Raw genomic sequence first — 14,236 nt, 5'->3', positions numbered from 1 at the left:
CTCTGTGTAGACAGAGTTCATGGCCTCAAAGCGTTTCTGAAAAGGTATTGTGGGATTATTGCTCCCACTTTGCAGATGGGCAAGGTAATATCACTTGAATTCTTTAATTTAGGTTCTGGTGATGGAAAATCTAATTAGGACTCGGATATCAGAGGGCTGTCCCCTTGTCTTCTGCTGTCACATTGCCTGGCTGCCATGGAAAGTGTTGAGATAAAGAGGTCCCAGTTAAGACCGGTGCTCACATGCACAAGAAGATCATTCTCTCCTCAGTGGTTTGTCACTGAATGGTTTGGTGGCTGAGTTGGATGGAAGATGCTCCCCTAATAAAGCAGCTTTAACTACCCCTTAAGACAGAAGGAAACTTTTGGCTTTTTTCTTTTTCTCTAGTTTCTAGTGACTAGTTTCACCTCGGAGAACCCGAAGAACAGCCTGCCCTACCAACTAAGATCAAGACAGTGATGGTGGGACTCTGCCTGCTCACATCACCATTGCTACCACAGTTGCAACCTTCCTCAGAGAGCTGGGCCTTGAGAAAAGCACAAGTTCTGTTGCAAAATAGCAAAAAGCAGGTAAAATTAGAATTTGGAGAAAAGTTCCTATGGAAAAAACTATATGTTCCCCGAGAGCCAAATGAAAAAAAAAAATTCTCAAGCTTGCAGAGTCTGCTGTAATTTATGATATACCATATGAATCTAACTATAGAACTTCATTTAAAAATTTTATAAAGACTGTAAATCTACAGTGAAATGTTCTAGGGACAATCTGCTGGCAGAAACCCACACTCTACAGACTGACCTATGGGAGAAACAGTTTGTCAAGGGCTTGATCTGAAGCCCACTGAAGACAATGGAAATACTCTCATTGACGTCAGTGGCCTTTAGATCAAAAAGCCCAAAAGCCCCGCATGGAAAAATGAGTAGTAAGAAGAAGCAAACCACTCTAATCAATAGACACTGCTGTATGAGGGTCTTTAACAATAGCTTAAGGGGCCACGATGAGCCGCTTAGGACAATTTTATTTTGTATTGTACGTATCTTATAATCTTTCTCCTGAAACTTTTAATGGAATTTATCTCACTGGAGAATTTAGGAGAACATCTGCTGCAAATGATGGGTAAAGACATAAGCTGTTGTGGGTGGGGTGAGCCTCAGGAGGTTCGCAGTTTGGGTTTGGCTGCTGCTTCGGATTCTTATCTGAACTATACAGATCTCCTGTGGCTGCAAAAATTGGACTGGAAATCACAAGAGTACGAGACTTCTTGTGAAATTTCCAGCACTTTTCTTATGGTTTTGACTGAACACCAGATGTGGAAAAAATATTTAACAAAACTGGATGCAGTTTTTTTCATGTTTAGTTCTAAAAAGGGATGAAGGTTCAGGAATCTAATTTTATCCTTTCCAGTTTCAGTCATTGGTAAGATTCAAGAAAAAAAAAAGGTATTTAACCCCAAAATGTAGCTAATGTAGCTATTGCAATCAGTCCCCAAAGAATCATTCAGGTAGATGAAACTCTGAACATTACATTGACCATGAACAAAATTAAAACCTTATGCTTTTGGCAAGTGGAGTGCAAAGAATCATCAGGGTGAATGGTGACCATTAGGAAACATCCACTATTATTCTTTCCCTTCAAAGGTTATTTTTATTTGCTTTCCATGCAAATGTATTTATATTTTTGACCCTTTCCTGCCCACTTCCACTAAACAACCAAATTCTTAGGCTTTACCTAGCACTGGTATTTTTAAGAATACTTGAGCAATTGAGCTTGTCACATGGAAATTTTAAATTTTACACCTGACTGCAAAATTTACTTTTAATCAAACAGACTTTTCAGGCTACTTGAACAAACCTACCTTACTTTTTCTGTGCAATGCTAGTACTGGGATGCTGAATCACTAAGCAATCGCAAGTTCTACCAGTCCATATGTTTTATGTGATTTTTGTGGACAACTCACAACTGCCAAGGTGAGTCAATTCATTAGTGGTTTACTCTGATCGTACCACCCACTTACACTTGCTTTTAAACTGACAGTCCCTCATCAGAGGTGAAGAAATTCTTTTAAAGCCAAATAGTGAAGATAGCTTAGGAAAGCTCTGAAGTTACAGGAGGAATTCAGGCCATGCGTAGATATTCTTGGGTGATGGAAAGTGATCTGAAGGGAAGTGGATGATGTATCTCAAAGGACTCTCACTGTGTTTGGATCACGAATGTTGGAAGCAAATGTGAGCAGCAGAAAACCAAATAGATCAAACCAGGACAAAAAATGTTTTAAAGTGACAAGTCTGGTGATGACCAAATTCATTAGAATATTTTACCAGTTGTGAGTGCATTTGAAAACTTAGGTTTCGCTGCAGATGCAGGAGTAAGTTTCTCCCTTTGGGGTACATAAAGACCAGGCTGAATGGAAACTGAGTTGTCATTTCTTTTAAACTCCTAATCTGGTGTGTATTCTCACATATAAATCAAATACGACTGATGAAAAGGCCGGATATTATCCCATCCAGAAGCTATGGAGCAGTGAAACATAACTCCAGTGCCTGAGACTGCCTAGAACTCACTATGCCTTGACATTTTGTTGAATTTTTGGCAATACTGGGGAGTTTTCTTCAAAGATCTAGAGCCAAGCCTCCTGTGAGCCTCCACTGTCTTTTAGCAGCAAATAAACCGATTAATTATTGCAAAAAACAGCTTCGAAGTGTGGACACAAATGCTAGAAAAGGACAGGGAAGAACACCCCCAGTGTTTGTTTTTAATCCTATTAGTTTGGAGGGAAGGAGGGGCTCTGGTGAGCTTCGAAAGATTTTATAGCTGTCTTTTTGGGCCCCTGGAAGGAGCGGTTTGCGGAGCGGGATGTGCCAAGGCCCTGTCAGTGCCTCTGCTCCTGCTGGAGATGGGGCCCAGCCCCGGCAGGCCTGGTGCAGGCCTGGTGCGGGGGGAGGCAGCTTCCTCGGGAGCTGTGTATGGAGGGGAGGCTTGCTGCTTCTTCCTAGAGGGCTAGGAAACATCCACCAGGACAGACCCTCCAAGAAAAATACTGGTTTTAGAAATGCAGGCTGGGGAAGCACTGAAAAAGGCTTTAGAGAAGGGTGGGGAGGGAGGAGAGAGCCCTCCCACCGCTCTCAGCGTGCTCCTCGCACCGGGCTGCACCTCCAGCCCATGTGGAAGCAGTTACGTCCAAATAACACATCCTGCGGGACTATTTCTAGTCATTTCACAGAAGCCTTATTAAAAAATAGAGACTTTATTAACCTGAGATTCAGGGACTTGAAGTCATGATGGAGGCTGTAAACTCTCAGCCTATGGTTGGGTTTTACAAGGATGATTTGGGGGCTGGAGAAGGAAACCTTGTGGAGAGAGACTTAAGGAGCTCAGTTTGGTTAGCGTAGCAAAAAGCAGATCACGCAGCGACCTGACTCTGTGCTGTAAATGCCTTTGCAGGAAAAAATACCACATACAAAGGGGCTTTATAGCCTAATGGAGGAAAACATAACGAGATGCAATGACTGGAAATTTAAGACAGGCAAAATACAGAGATGGAAAAGAGAGAGGGGGCTGAGTGCTGGGACAAACTGTTGAAGGGGGCAGGGGATTGGTCATCCTCATGCATCCCAAAATCAGAACTGGAGGCCAGCCCAGATGACTTTGGTGAAACATATATTAGTAGGCTCAATTAGTGAGCGAATGTGTGAAATTATTTTCTTGGGGGCTTATATGGAGAATTAAACTAGATGATCTGAATTGTACCTTCCATCCTTAAAAATGGGGGAAAGATGCCAGAAAAGGAGCTAGATACCCAAATTGTACCCAAGTGCAATTTCTAGGGTCTCCAGACCACTTTGGAAATGCAGTAAGTGAAGGGAGAAGCAGTTTATTGTGAGCTCTGGGCTTATGGAGGGACAGACAGAATGATGCATGCCACCACATGCTGCTAGCACAAACCAATTTTCTTTCTTGCTCCCCCCAGCATGCTTTTCTTTTTTATATTTGTTTTTTTGAAACTAAAAATATATCCTCAGAGGCATTAGTCACTCTGCCCACATATTAATAAATTGCATAATGATGCTACCAAGCATCCAAAAACCTTTCAAACTGTTATATATTATTTCTTTCAATAATGTTCTAAAAGGCCAGTGAGGCTTAATGGAGCCACATGGTATTGTATTTAATCCAGAAATCTGGAACTGTCTAAATTCTCATATATAAATTAAGATAATATACAATATGTTTTTTCATTTAATTTGGTTCTCCCCATTTGGGTAGGCTATAACTGAAACTCCATAGCGCTGCATCTTTTGCAAGAGATTTTTGTCTACCAAATCTTAGATTTGTAGATGCTGTTCTCACTTTTAATTGCTCAAGGCTGTTTGTCGTAATAATTCAGTCCTTTGCCAAACAAAGGAAAGTTTAATGGAACCACAGTTTAACTGGGCAAAGTTTAAAAATTGTGCAAGTTACAAGAGGTTTCCCGGGACTTTTCCTTATGGTCTCCTCTGTACAGCTCTTTTTGCTTTCCTGCTGAGTATCTCACTGCGCTGCAATCGTAATGGTAAGCTCTGCAGAGCATTTAACACTGTTTAGCAGGTGTCTCCTTCTTTAATCTCCATGGACTCAGCTGGGTATCTGGTAATTACACATGGGAATTTCTAGGAGATGAGGAGTTAAAATAGCCAAGAACTATGGAGTGAAGAAATCCAAACCCAGATACAATTTTACATGATGAAAAAATTTAAGGGCTTTAGATCTGGGTTTTGAGCATAAGGCTGGCTTTCATAAACGTCATCTCTGAACAGGCCCACCTCTGCTGTGCAGTGTCTGTATAAGGTGACAAGGGGATTTCATGTAGCCTGGCAAGTCATGGGAGATGTCACAGGCTAGAAGCTGCAAAAGGGTCAGTAAATGCTACCTCTCCCTCCTCCCGTCTTTTCATCGCATGTTCCCTTAAAGCTTTAAGAAACAATGGCTGTCAATAATCCAGGGTGGAATAAGACTGTGGAACAGGAGCTGTGTAGATCAAGACCAGGATTCATATATCTTCTTTTTCAGCTCTTATAATTTGTAAATCCAAAGACCCCAAAAATGCACACCCATTCACCAGATTAGAGCTAAAGTGCTTCAGAAGATGGAGGGAGAAAAGAATATATTCTTGGGTATAGTCTGCTCTGCAGTTTGGCATCCTGCAGGAGAAGAAAGCCAGGTGTGGAAACAAACTGAACGAGATGATTTCTTGTCGGCTCAATGGAGTAGACGCAGAGAAGGTGCTGAAATCTGGGGCATACCTTTCATTTGAGAGAATGCATATGAGAATTAAACACATTCTGGAAAGTAACAGGACTGCATTGTGAGTGAACAGCTTTGGATCGTATGAGCCAGGGTTTTGTTATCACCTGAATAAAATCTCTTTCAGGCTTAAATACTTCTGTTGGTAATTTCTGTGGATTTTTTTGTTGTTGTTGCTGTTTGTTTTTTGTGTTGTTGTGTTGTTTTTTTTTTCAGTTGGCTTTGAATTTTCCCTGGCTTCATCAGGACTAGACCTGACCTTGGATAGCAATATTCTCAAGGCTATAATCTGATTTTGACAAACTTTTGGTAGAAGCAGGGCAAACAGAGGCCCCTTGTCTCCCCATGTCCACAGAACCGATCCAGTTTTGGAAAGTTATGTGATAGATGCTTACTATATTTACAAATCTCCTTGATTTCTTCCATTCCCTTCCCGATGTCTCACCAGAAGTGCAATCTAAAGTGCAATCTAAAGCTTTCTCATCACTCAATGCAGTAGGGACAAAGCTGCTTTGCTTGAACTGGCTCTTGTGCCCTCTAGTGCCCAATTCCTCTCCAAACTGGGTTCTACATCGCTGCTGCTGTACAGATACCAAATTGCAATAATAATAAGCATCTCTAAGTGCTTTATTTAATACCAGATTCATTAACCTGAGAGTTCTCCTAGAAATATCTGGGATATTTAACCAGATCTGTGTTGGTCTTCTTACAAACAGCAGTGTGGAGGGCGGCTTGGTTCAGAGCAGGAGGCACTACACACGAAGGAGGAAGGTTATGCACAGAGCTATAAAATTTCATAAGCAGCAGTTGTGAAGAGAAAGACAGGAGCAGGTATGATCCCTCAAGACCACCACAGCCCCATCACCTCTGCCCAGAAGGCACCAAGGTGTCGTATACACCTTCCTCACCACCTCTGTCCTCTCCTGGCTGCTTTGGGACCAACAATGAAAGTCCAACTTTGGACTTGGGGCGCTGTTCCAGGTCTCATAAAACATTATTGTAGGGGGCGAGTGAAAATTTAGTCATTTTTGAGCAGGAGGGCAAGGTAGATTTCTCGCAGTCCAGTATTTCCCTCATTTTTATTGCTGGTGTTATAGACCAGCTTCTCCGAGGTGCTGGGATTTTGCCTATATTGCATCCTTCTTCACATCCGGTTCCAACAATAAAACCCGCACGTTTTTGATCTCTTGCTTTCATGCTTGCTTACACACTTCGGAAAATTTAAGAAGGGTGCAAGGAATGGGTTAGTCACACTTGTTAATATTTATCCCATTGCAGAATGAGTAGGGCTGACCTCAGAGCTCGGGCTTTGGAGAATAGTTATGAGAACGATTCCACCAAGCTGAAACGAAATCTGCATGCAAAGCTTGTTTGGTGCCTGGAAAGAGCTAGAAGGAAATAAAGGTCTTAAATGATATATTTCCGCAGTTAACATTTTGTCCTGTTTACAGAATCTCGCTAGAATACTGGGGGTTTTTGTTTTGTTCATATGTTTTTCATAAGGATAAATATCCATGCAGTTTAAACATTTTCATTAGATTCAAACAAGAAGGAAAAGGATGTGGGGCTATTTTTTTTCTTTAATTGTTAATATCTTTCTTTTTTTTTTAGTGGTTATTTACTTGAACACTCTTTAGAAATAAAAAGTCAGGTAAATCAAAGAGAAAAGGAAAGTGATTCTCTTTAATTATTCTCAGAGCAATTTTTTGTAATGTAGGCTAAATTAAAAAAATATACAAGTAAGATATTTTGGCTGGGATGTATGTGTAAAGTATGAACAGCAGGAAAAAAAAAAAAAAAGCCTTCCTTTCTAAATAGAAAATCTTTGAAAGTAACAGGGGGAAACTGATGGGAAGGGCTGAAGTCCATATATTCCCACCTCCTCCGCCTTGTGATCTCTTAAAGGTGAGCTGCAAAATGCAAAAGAGAAATGTGTTAAATTCAGATGACTCGCTTGGGTGTCAGGAAGTGGCTCGAACAAACACACCAAGTTAACTAACACATTTCCAGTTTTTTTGTTCCTCCTCCCTCTCCTGCTCTTCCCATGAAATCTTTTTTTGCCGGTGTGGTTTCTGCCTCCACGTGGGAGCGCAGCCACTTGTCCACCCGAGCAGCACCCCCAGCCCCCCGGGGCTTGCAGGCAGCCAAGACGTTCTGGGAGGATTTTCCAGAAAGTAAGAGAGGAGGAGAATTTAAGAAAATGTATTCCTGTGTTAAATACCCTGTCTACAGGAGAAATGACTCAAGATGTGAGGATGGATGTGGTGATCTTTAGTTGCTGTACTATTCACATTTAGGCCAGTCCCTCCTTCTTGGGCCATTCACCTGCTCTGCTGTAGGTCTTCTACAGCAGTGTGGTTCCTGGCATCCACGACGTTAAGCACTGTGGCCACAGTAACATAAAATTTGTGTGATGCTGTGTTTGCCAGTGAATGTGTTCAGTTGTAGGCACAGACAGAAGCAGTTGGATGTGGGGAATGCTTTTCGAGCTGCCAGTGGCAGAACTTGGTTTGCAATCGTATGTGTGAGATAAGTCTCACTCAAAACACTCTGAAAGTGGATTAGGTCACCAAAAGAAAGTCTGGAAGCCAAGACACCCAGATCTGTCAGTAACTGTGCCCACTGCAATGTTTCCTATCCAATGGACTGAGCAGAGTCCCACTCCGCGGCAGCCGGGACAGGGGAACGGCACGGATACATGGCTGTTTCTCATTAGCTTCCTCTTTTCCCTCTGGAAATCTTCCCCATGCCTTTCTCCCCCTGCTTGGCAGCAGGTGTGCTAGGGAGAAGTTTTAAATCTAAGTGGAACGGAGTTATCTGATTTACAGTAAGTAGATTTCCTATTTGAAATAGCAAACCACAGCATTGTGTGCATTACCTTGCACCAATATAAGATATGTATGCACACACCCCACGCATATATGTCTAGAATATAAAAAGATTATATTATTGCAACACTGTCTGCACAGAGCTAATTCATGTACTACAGCATGTTTGCCAAAGGACACTTCATAATTGCATCCCAGTATTTTTTAATTTGTGATCAAGTTGTAAGACTGTTAAAAGTCTCCCTGCTGATTTATGTTTTCTTCAGCTACAGCATAACCGAATTCTGTAGCAATTCCTGAATTTAGTTTTCTGTCCTTTAATAATACAGGAGACATTTAAATTTTCAGTTTTGTGGGTTTTTTTGTTTTGTTTTATTTTGTTTTGTTTGTTTGTTTTAAGAACAAACCCAACTACACATCTGAGACTCTTTAGCTAAGGAAAGCCAAAATAGTTTATGAAAACAACTGCTGCATTCCTTTGTTAGGGCCATTTTGGTTCTGTTTTCCCCTCTAACAAAATTTTCAGAACTGTTTGCTTTCCATTATGGACAGAGAAATAAACTAGATTTGGAAATGTCTCTGCTTAGTCTCTGGAATATATAGTAAGTAAATTGAAATAAAATGAGAAAGTGAATATTAATTCACATTTCTTCTTTGGAAGAAAGATTTAATGAATTTAAGAAAGAGGTTCTGCTCCTACTGAGTGTTGAATTTGATGAAGTTGCCCAGCTTATCACGGTTTAGTGGAGGAGGCTCAGCATTTGATAAAAACATAAGACAGAAATTCAAGAAGCAATCCCCTTGAAAGGAGGGAATTATTCGTGCAGAGGATCTCTACTCCTTCCATTTTTTAGCTCTTTATTTTTCTTTCTGGTGTAAGCAGCTGTCAGCAATGGAGGAGGACAGAAGTTAATGCACTATTGTCGGGACTTCAGGCCAAATGCATGATATATCCCAGCTTTGAGGCTGTTTTGGATGAATTTCCTGTGTCCTCTTCCCGCAGAACAGCAGTGGGACCCTGGCTTCACCCTCAGAGCTGCATGTCAGTGACACCCAATGGCACACGGACAGGGAGATGGAGCAGTGACAGCGTGGCCAGCTCCAGGTGGGTTCGACAAAGCGCAGCCATGAGCCCTGGGCTGATGTGCCAGAGGGTCTGCACACGGTGATGGTACATTAAGCATCATAAAATTGCTACCCTGTGTTCCCTGTTTCATAAAGTCAGAAGAAAGAAAGAAAAAAAAAAAAAGGTTTATTTTTCCCTGCTCCTTTCTTTTTCAAGGTGTAACAAAAATTTCCCCCTCGTGTCCTGTTCTGGCAGCCCAGCAGAAAGGTGATAATCTTGTACTGCATTATCTTACCTGAACCTAATAGGCAATAACTGGCCACCATGGGAGATGAGAAGGTTGTGATCCAGCTAAGCTAAAAGAGAAGGCTTTAATAATGAAGTGCTGGTGCCAACATTTATTCCCACACATAGCTACAATAGTAGAGTTGGTGCAGGGAAGGGTCGAGGCAGCTGTCTGAGATTATCCTGCATGCACCCCCAAACCCACTTTCACCAAGAAAACCCTTACGATATGAAGTGGCCATGCTGATGGCAAGATGCTGTTATCACGATTGCTGCGAGTCCTGTTACCAGCTTTGTTTTTCCACCACCTCTTACCTTTTCCATACTGCCCACCTTGCGGGACAGTGGCTTGTGTGTGGCACAGGGCTGGTTTCTCTGTTTTATTTATCCCTCTATTAATACAGCACTGTCATGCTATGGTTCCCATCTGGCATGAGACACCGCGTTGCAAGACTCATGTTTACAACACATCACAGTGCAACAACCAGCTCCGAGACGTCCGTTCGTATTACAGCCGGTCACCTTCTCCTTGACACCTTCCTGTGCCACCAACTTTAAAAAATAAAAAATAAATAAATTACTGGTTATTGGGAGTTTAAAACTTTGTAAGCCACGGTGGCTTCATTTACGCAGCGGAGCTGTGTATTGAAATATGAATTAGTACCGTGCGTATCGGCAGGGAGGACCATCTGCTGTGCTCAGCACCCGGGTTTGAAGCTGGTTGGCTGGCAGGACAGCATGTGTTTACAGAAAACCCTAACAGTTGTAAAGGAGCCATTTAGGTTTATCGTGTCAATTCCTGTAAAAATCCACGAGGAGAAATTCCTTTCACAAACTCACATAAAAAAGACAGATAGACTAGTTTTGACCTCTCTAAAAACATTTGACAGTTAAGCTTGTTGCAAGGGTAAAATATCTAGAATGGTGAAAAAAAAATCTTGTCATTTCCCCCTCTGAAGCATTAGACTCCTTGAACACAACATCCATTCATAGCGTAGTTCTTGCATTATAATTTAACTGCCTTTTATTTTTCTTCTGAGATACAAATGCAGGAGTCGTACATGATTTTCATACCGTATTATGCGAGCCATTGTGAAAAAGCTGTCCAGAGTAATGGCTCCATTTCAAAAGGATGCGCGTGCCAAGATACAGAGATCATTTATTTTTCTTAAAAATGAAATGAGGATGGGATTAAAAACGTTATGTTTTGTGTATATGAGCAATATTCCTCTAATCAACCAGTCCAAATGTATTGCCTCCCTGTAGCTTCTCTGTAATCAGAATTGTCCAAGGGAAGGCACATGCGAGCACACCAAAGGCGCTTATGCTGCCACAAAATTATGTCTTACAGGGGCTGGGTACCTTATAGAGCACCCAGGACAGCCTCACCCACAAATCACCGATGTACTGATGACAGGTATCTATCTATATTGTATAATTCACATGCATATGGGTGCAGAATGAAAAGAGGATGTCCTTCAATGTAAAGCTGAGGCTGAGTTGAAGCCTTGAAGTTGTGGTGTTGCTTGCATGACTTTATTTATATATATATAAAATAAATAAATAAAAAATAAATTTAAAAAAGCTTGTTTCTTTTGACAGAAAAACCCATGCAGCAAAATTTATTTTCCTGGCAAGATGAGAAATGGTAGGCTAGGGGAGAAAGCTGCCTCCTGCAGACATGCCCTGGCCAGTCAGCTTTGTTACAAAGGCCCTGTGTGTGGGTGCTTTGGGAGTGGTAACACACAGGGGAGCATAAGCTTCACAAGAAGTGGATGTAATTGATGTCGTAAATATGAACACAGGATGCTGGTAGTTCACAAAGAGCCGTTTGGCTTATGTTAAGTAGTTAAGATTGGGTAAGGACAGGAGACTGGTGGGAAGAAAAGATTACCGTTATGTAGTTCAGGTGCTGTGTTCCTTAACATACTCTAGTTAGGTCACATCTTGGGGTCTTAGATATGAAATACAGATGACTTGGTTTTCAGTATCATGGAAGTTTACATAATTTTTGCTTGCAGTCTTGTGTACCTGCATGTGTTTAATGCATGTGCCTCCATTTTCTTGTCTTGATTTTGTCCTTGCTTTGGTGTACAACCCAAAGCAACACACAGCTGCTTTACCCACCACCTACTAAAAGTGCAGTGACTTTGGGTGTCACATTTCCATGTGCTGTTTCTCTTTTTATTATTCTTATTATTATCATTACTCTCAGGATGTATTCTTAAAACCTGTCTACATCTGCTAGGTGGTGGAATATAGTTCAAACCAAAGCATGGCAGTTCTTAGAAGAGCAGGATTTTCTGCCTTTTTCTGAGCATCCCTGTGAACCCCACTGACGCCCGCCGATGGGACCGGAGCGCTGAGCAGACATGCACCGGCTGCGGGGGCCACGTCATCTCGCTGCCTATTTTCAGGCTGTGTGCAGTGCCCTCCTGGGTCAGAGCAGAAATGGAAGAGCATCATAAGCCAGAGCGTGTGGAAGATGACTCACAGGATTATTTTCTACATTTAAAATATAACCCTTGCATTCTTGCCAATGTATCGATAGAGTCAGGCTCTCTCTCCTGCAGCAAGGCTCATGTGTTTATATTTGTATGTACTACGTAATGCCTCAGTCTATATTTCTACCCATTTTTTATATCTTATGTTGTTTTTCACATCTCTTCTCCCAAACAGGCAGTAAAAGATTGAAACTCCAACCCACCCAATGCAATTCCTGTAAACACAATGTACCGTGAGATTGAGCAGCAATGTGTTTGGGAACCTTGATCCTTCCCATTTCAGGACTGGTGAAACTGGTCAAAAATGTGAGTGGTTGCAGAGTGGTTCATCTAACAGGGCTGGGATTTTAGCCCAGACCAAACAGTAGGCCATGTTCAATTGATAAAGCCGTGGTGCATATTCCCCCACAGAGATTTTTCTTACCTTCCACAAGGTAGGATGCACAGGGCATCCTTGCCAGGGTTTAATGCTCCTCGTGGACTTGGGGTTGGGAGGTTCAGCTGAGACAGTTGTTACTGAGGAAAATGCAAACACGGAGCTCACAGTAGGGAAACGGTGTTGATACCCCAGCTAAAACCTTCACCATCAAAGCATCCTGTCTCAGGGATCATTTTATTCTCAGAAAGTGGGACATAAATACAGAGTTAATTGTGACCGGAATCCATGGCAATAACCTGTTTATGGGAAAGCTCCATCCCTAGTCTAGAAGAGCTGTAATCTTACTCTGCCATCTAAAATTTGTTGCTTTATTAAGATTACATTCTCTGCCCTCCCCAAAAAGTGAGTTAGTTTGATATGTTTATTGCCCTTTGTCAGGATGGCCATATTTTTTTCTGCTTTGAAAATAGATGTTACTGCTTATATGGCTGTATATTTATCCTTTCTTTTAGCTTTTTCATTACTGTTCCCTTTAATCATTTAATGAGGAGTGTTCAGGTTCCTGATGATTTAAAATTATGACTCACAGAGACACTGGCAATATCTTTGCTGGAGTAACGTTGATCCTCTAACTTTAAGACTTTAAATTCAAACCACATGTTTTTGCCACTAACTCTGAAAACAACCCCTGGAGTTGTGTGACTGTCACTAGAATATAAACCATAGCTATTCTGTAACCCTCTGCAAACAAAAGCCGCAGTATTTAAATTGCGGTTATGGTCAGAGAAGTGACTATTTTAATCATTGCTCTGGTTTACTCGGGAGATCTGCTCCCTCTGCACATTCCAAATATCTCTGCAGATTTTTATAGACTGAAATGAGATTTTACTGCTTTCCACTCCTCTTAGCCCTACAGAGGCCAGACAACGCGGGGCGAGTGAGCCAGATTTGTTCCAGACTCACACATCAACATAGCTGTTAGCCGAATTCCAGCGGCAGGACCTGTGTAACTGATGATGTGCCCGCCAGGGCAAGCAGCTACACTTTTGTGTCCCCAGGGAGCTCTCGGGGTGCGTGGCAGTTAGGGGTAAAGAACGAGAACCTAAAACACGGTGTTCTCCCTATAAAGTAGATTGTTTTGAAATGGAAAAAAAAAAATCCCTGAGAGGCCTCTTGGGCTGAAAGGGCTCTTTGAACACAGCTACCTGGATGCCACCCTGCCCCAGGAGCAGAGGCTCGGAGAGAAGGAAATCATGTTTAAAAAAATGGCATTACATGCAGAAGTTGAAGATGCGTAAGTCTTACAGGGATTTTTCTGCTGGGTTTTGAGGAGATAATTCACTTTTTGAACATCTCCCTTACATGAACAGTTTCTTGCAGCCTTTTGGGTGCTGAGCTTCAGCCTCTTGGGACTTGCATAAAGTGGTTCGCTGCCTCCCCCCGCCACTCAAGCCCCTTTTTTTGTGTGTTTGCTGCATCAAGAATAAATCCCATTTAGAAGGTGGCTGCTTTAACTCACTATCTGCATTTACGATATGTAATATATGTGTTTTGTTCCTGCAAAAAACTCCTATTGCAGTATCACGAATGTTACTCTGATAAATGTGTATTCAAAATAAACGTTGGTAGGATAAGACCTAATTCATTTTGGATGGTTTTATTAGGCGTCTCTTAACAAATCCCAGAGTATGTAAATGAAATATAACTATACGTACATATTCATCAGTCTGTTCTTGGAATTAAATATGAGCGCTGTGACATTTGGTTTTCAGGAATGACAAATTAACATGTGTGCAGGATGTTCTCATCTTCCTGCTTTGGAGTCCTGGAGTCAGGAAAAAGCAGACAAAACATATTTCCACTCTTTCTGTCATAGTTTGCAAAGCAGAAAGCCTTT

At 41.7% G+C, this 14,236-nt stretch overlaps 1 long non-coding RNA gene across 7 annotated transcripts in view; it reads left to right on the top strand.

The window, feature by feature from the left end:
• The window catches only part of LOC121074099, a 32,861-nt gene extending 18,891 nt beyond the window's left edge, over positions 1-13,970 (top strand). For 3 of the 7 annotated variants that reach the window (XR_005822121.1, XR_005822123.1, XR_005822120.1), the window contains 2 exons: positions 9,109-9,210; positions 12,136-13,970. This is a non-coding gene — a long non-coding RNA (uncharacterized LOC121074099). The other 4 variants (XR_005822122.1, XR_005822125.1, XR_005822126.1 and 1 more) reach the window with 4 other exon arrangements.
• The last annotated feature ends 266 nt before the right edge of the window (positions 13,971-14,236 follow it).

The sequence above is a fragment of the Cygnus olor genome, chromosome 8 (genome assembly GCF_009769625.2).
Source record: "Cygnus olor isolate bCygOlo1 chromosome 8, bCygOlo1.pri.v2, whole genome shotgun sequence".
Taxonomy (NCBI): Eukaryota; Metazoa; Chordata; class Aves; order Anseriformes; family Anatidae; genus Cygnus; species Cygnus olor.
Note: the sequence above shows the minus strand (reverse complement) of the source record. Positions and strands in the feature narration are given on the sequence as shown.